Source organism: Mauremys reevesii, linkage group 2 (genome assembly GCF_016161935.1).
Source record: "Mauremys reevesii isolate NIE-2019 linkage group 2, ASM1616193v1, whole genome shotgun sequence".
Lineage (NCBI taxonomy): Eukaryota > Metazoa > Chordata > Testudines > Geoemydidae > Mauremys > Mauremys reevesii.
The window spans coordinates 244770399-244776398 of record NC_052624.1 but is presented as its reverse complement, the minus strand read 5'-3'; positions in this window follow the sequence as shown (position 1 = coordinate 244776398).

Genomic DNA, 6000 nt, shown 5'->3' with positions numbered 1-6000 from the left:
TATACCAGTAAGTTCAGTTTTCTTATGTCAATTGTCCAATTCAGAAGATGACCACCTGTAGAAGATGGAAACCAGTGCTCCTTGTGTGATAGCAGGGATCTACTAAATACCCCAAACAGATATATATGTGTATATAACTGCTTTGTTTAAAAGCCTGTTTATTCACAGCTATTCTCTGTTGGATAGAAGTAACATCCTATTCTTTCTCAGCCCTACAGTTACCCATCAGGCAAGTGAATAGATAGGAACTAGCTACCATAGTGTTGAGTGTGGTTTAAAAAAACCCAACCATTGATGGATGAGCCTTATACCAGGCCTTTCTGGGGGCCAACTGACTACCCGGAATTCCTGGAGCAGCTGGGGATCTAGAAGCAGCCTTAGACTGTGAACTTCCTTGACTAAGACTGGCTGTAACCCCTACTTACCTGGCAGACACACCTTCACCACTCTCTCCAAATGCTTCCTCTCTCCACTAGTATTACTTCCATCTTGGCAGGGTTGAACCTAAGCTGGCTGGTTCACATCCCAGTCATGCATTGGGCAAGCAAAAAGACAGCATAGTCTAGCTTTGATAAAAGGAGATGTAGAGCTGCTTGTCATATATCTTTTGATGGCTTTGCAGCCAACCTGCCATGTAATTTACCCCAGTGGCCTCGCATGCACAATGAAGAGGAGTGAAAGAATCAGATCTGTGGACCCCTGCAGGAAAGAGTTGCTGCGTAAGAAAAGCTACTGCCCAGCACCACCCTAAGACAGAACTTTATCACTTGAATCAAATTAGTTTTTCATCACTGTCCCTTTTCTCATGCTGAAATAATTGCCTTTGTTCACTTCTGGGCAATGCTACTAAATCCATATCCTTCTCCAATTACTCTCCAGTCCCATAATACATTCAAAACAACTAACACCCTCTGGAAATGTAAATTAGTTGTTTTAGCCAGGGAGTGCTGAGTAATATAATATAATCTTATTGGGGTTGGAAAATGGAGGCAGCCTTGAATACAGCTATTGCAGGGAATTTCACAAATGTATCGAGTACCCAAAGTGCAATGGAATAATTGTTAATGAGTGAAAATAGAGGTTTAGAATGGAATACACTGCTCAACGTTAAATACAGCTGTGCTTTTGTAATGTTATTACAATCTGTTGTGTAAAACATATTCAAAAATCCATCCTAAAACTTCCAGTCTCAGGCAAGAAGGGTGGTAGTGTGGTAAGCCACTGGAATGGGACACAGGAAGTTTGGGTTCAGCCCCTAGCTCTGACCTGATCTCCCTGTGTGAATTTAGGCACGACGCTTACATCTGTGTCTCAGTCCCACCCTTGGACTGCATTGTCTATTTAGACTATAGACTCTTCAGGTGAGTTTGTAATGCACCTACCACAAAGGGACAATCTTGGTGGGGGCATCTAGGAGCCACTGTCATACAAATAATAATCTGAAATTTAAATTTAATTTCATACGATAGAACTTCACTAAACCATAATTCCCTAATTCACAGATTTTATAATTCTCACATAACAATAATTGCTATTACTTATTATTATTGATTGTACACAGAGGTAAAAGTAAGCCGGTACAGTCTGGTACGGTGTACCGGCAAGAGCCAGTACACTGTGCCGGACCGGACTGGCTTCCCCAGGCTGGCAATTTAAAGGGCCTGGGGCTCCCTGCAGTGGCCAGAGTCCTGGGCCCTTTAAATCATCACCCGAGCCCCTCTGCCAGTGCCCCGAGGTAGTGGTGGCAGGGCTCTGGTGGTGATTTAAAGGGCCAGGGGCTCCAGCCGCTGCAGGGCACCCCGGGCCATTTAAATCGCCCCTGAGCCCCAGGGCTCCCAGCCACCTTTGCAGCTGGTAGCTCCGGGAGTAATTTAAAGGCCCCGGGGCTCCCAGCCACAGCCGGAGCCCCGGGGCCTTTAAATCTTGATTTAAAGGCCCCACTTCTTCTGGTTGAGGCCATGCCCCCTGCTCAGGACTTCTTCGAACCGATAAGTCCTTTAAGTTACTTTCACTCCTGATTGTACACATTATAATAATGACCAAGGCCCTTAATCAAGATGGAATCCCATTGGGTTGGGCATCGTACAAATACAATTTAAGATACAGTTCCTGTCCGGGATATCTAAATGATCTCTTCTGTCTTCTCCACAGCATGCAGAGAGGTCAGCACAAAGAGAATGAACTGAGGCTGGGTAGACCAGGGGGAAGAGTGGATGGGCGTGGGGTTGGAGACTACACATTGTCTTCCAGGAACCATAGGTGCAAAATGTAACACAGCTCAGGGCTGTGTTATGTTTTCCATGTAGTCCCCCACACCTTGAGGCGGTCCTCTGAGAGCGTGCTTCAGTGGAGTTGTGGTGCAGGGAGCAGGGCAGGGATGGAATCCTGGGTTGGCTGCTGGGCTCACAGCCAGCACAGTGACATTGGCTTTAACTAAACATTTTTCTGATCAAAAATGGCCTTTAAAGAGTTGTGTAAAAGGAACTCAGTTGTTTGTTCTCTGTAAAAAAAAATCATATTTCTGTCAAGCATTTTCAAAAGCATTTTCAATGTTTATTAAAAAAATTATCAAAATTTTTCATTTACCAAAAAACCCAGTTTGAAAGATTTCAATAACCGTTTTGACAGAGATGTCCATTTTTAAAAACTTGCAAAACATTTTGAAAAAAAGAATGAGAAATTGGGCCCATTTTGAACCCTCTGAAATTGAAACAACATGGGCCTTTTAAAAGAATTGTTTTTCAACCAGCTCTGCTTGGAATGCCCCTGGTGTGGAGTTGGTCCTTCAGGGGTGCAAACCGCATACTCTGAGGGGACGGTATGGAAGAATCTTGCTGAGGCGATCCTTGTTGAATTTTCCTCTTCTAGAGACACAACCTGTAACTTTTTGAGCAGAAGGGGATAATCTGGGCCATTAGAGATTCTGCACTGATTTTATGAGGAAGGTGCTCAGATAATACCATGATGAGCTGCAGTATAAAACCCTAAAATAGATAGACAGTTGTCTGACTATTGAAAGAAAATAAATCACTAGTGATTTTCTTTAGTTCACAGAATCCAGCCATTCACAAGCTAATTGTTCTAATTTGTGCCCTCGGTGTTTATTCAGACACCATTTTGCACTATTTCATGCTGTTTATTTTTAATGCTTTTGTATAGGGCATTTTATTTCCTTTCCGAAACTTAAATCTTAACAATCCCATGGTTCTGTAATGCCACAGAGAGACATATTGCTTTCTGCAAGGAACCATCTGCCTTGCAAAGCCCTGCTGAATTCCTCCTCTCAGATTCAGTATGACTTCTCTTTAATACAGCTGGGGAAGATCTTTCACTTTTCTCCAAAAAGAAACAGATAATAAAATATTTGACATCTTTTGAGTTACACCAGAATTCCTCTGCTGGTTAATACACGTGGGACATCATCCACGAGGAGAGTAAAAAGGAGACTAGTTTGCTTTTCTGAGGTAAGCAATTTGTAGTGGCACAGACAACCTTTGCTTTTAAGAATCTGCCACCATTTACAGTGGATGAAGCTAGAGTCCTCAATAGTAGCTTATTGTTAATTTCCCCTCACACAAATAATGGTACTGATGACTCTTGACCATGTGACAGGTTTGTGAGTGATGAGCCTTGAGACCCCAGTAGTGACACTTTTCTTTTCTCTACACTGGTAAATTATTCATTATTGATGCAGCCCTGGGAAAACATAAAAAGTAAAAGCAGGAGAGAGGAGGGATTATATTGCTAATGATAGAAACTGCTGACAAGTCCATTGGGGTTGAGGGTGGAAAAAACCTGCTGGTGTGTATGTGCCAGTTTAGGCATTGCATTATGGCAGTTTCAGAATGTACTATCCAAGGTTCATTTAACTAATCTTCCTCAGAAACATAAGCAGCAAGAGGAAAGAGTATAACATGAGAGAAATACTCTCCTATTTTTATTTTTTATGTGATGTAAAAACTGAGGTACTACCAATTTGTGGTTCTGAAAATTTCTCTGGAACTTTTATTAAGAATAAGAATGTTAGCTCAGTTTGGATATGTGAATTCTATTTATGTGAAATTCTCCCTGTACATTAATTTGGAATCTTTACTTCCTATCCTAAACTACTGTGTCATGTTGCTGTGCATTGTTAAATATTTCCTCATTCCATCCCAGAGGTGGCTGCACTTGAAGCTGGGTGGAGTGATTCTCTTATATACAATTTGTGGAGCTCTTTTGGGATCTTTTCCACTGAAAGATTCAATTATTATTATCTACCAGTATCTGCTTTACTGTATGTGAGTCATCCACAATTTTTTGAATATGTGCTGTTCCTCCCCAGTGTATCAACAGAGGCAGTGATTAAGTGATATTAGACTTGTCCAAGTGAGATTATAGAGGATATTACATGTCTTTCATTCCAGGCTGCTAATTTTCCTCATCCTGCTCTCTATGCACTCATCTATGCAGCTGGGAGGAGAGACAGGGAAAAAAACATTGCTGTTTCATTTATTATCCAGCAAGGAGTATTAGGAAGAATTATATGTATCAAATTGTTATTAACTATCCATTTCTATTCACCTCTGGTATCCTCTCCTGGCATAAATGAGTTTCCCACTATAAACCGCTGAACGCCAGAGAGAGATTAAATAGAGATAGCAGCTGCTTCACCTTCTGAGTCCCAGTCCATATTTGAAGGGAAACGGGCAAGGTAAAGCTTGGATGCCATTTTTTCTTCTTGGCCTACATTCAGCAGTGGCTGTCTTTAATTAATTTGTACCTGAGACCTCCCTACCCCATTGGGCTCTTTGCTCCTTCTACACTCCCACATTTATGCAAAAGAGACCCAGTGCACAAGAGCAGTGAGAGCCTACAGCAGAAGCAATGAGTCCAGGAAGAGGAACACCCACATTTAAATGAATTAGACCTGTCTCAGGAGTATGGAGAATGTGGGGAGTATGACCCAGGGTTGATTTGGCTTCCCCAATAGGCTCATGGGAAGAGTCATGTCTCCTGTACTGGCCCTGCAGCACCCTGTAAACTCAAAACCTGCAAATACATTTTGAGCATGGGCTTCTGGTTAACCAAGGTGAAGAGGAGTGAGGTTCTCCTGTGTTAGGAACAAATCAGAGGTGTAGTAAAAGGAGATAGTGGTTTCCTTGGCGTTGTTAGATAATCTCTTTGCTGGCTACTGCCACTGCTGAGATGGGTTTGAGATTGCAGGATTACAGTATACAGGGAGACATCTCTCTTGACTTGAATGGAGAAACACAACCCCAAACCTCAACAAAGCCTCAACTGTGACCTAGAATATGTGGCAATTTGTTATTATCAGCATTTTCAAATAAGGGAGAGCATGGGGGAGCACAGCTTTCCCTCTGCTAAAGGAAAAGGAATACTTCCCCTTCTACCTGGAAAGTGAGGATTCATTAGATGGGATGATGAAATGGTGGAAAGAGGAGGAACTTGTGTCTGGCTGAGAAGTTTTTTGGGGCTCCCAGCCTTTTTATCAGTAGATGGAGTAGCAGCATCACTTGCCAGGAGAGGAAGTATCCTCTCTAGGATATCCTGTAACCTCCTCTAAAGGAAGCTCTCTCCCCTTACTTACATACATGGTAAGTTTTGTCCAAATCTCTGTATCTTCTGAAATGCTTGAACTTGCTTTGGGTATTTCAATCTTTTCTGAGGAAGAATTCCTGGGCCTCCCATCATTGTTTGTTGGTTTGTTTACCTCAGTTCTGAAGTCTAAATGAGGGAGTGGAACAAAATGGGTGTGTGTGACAGAATATACCCCAGTGTTCACACCCTACATGGTATTGTAATAATATTTATACAACGTATGCCTTGGAAGGTATCATGTGAAAACTCATAATTTGCTGGTCAGTATTGTCCTGGTAAATTATCTGTGGCAACATTGTAGGTGCAGTAATAAGATCCCTTTGTATGGTGTTATAAACACATGTTCCAAACCCCACAGCCCTGCCCAAACAGAAGTTGTCAAACAGTCTTTTCTAAACA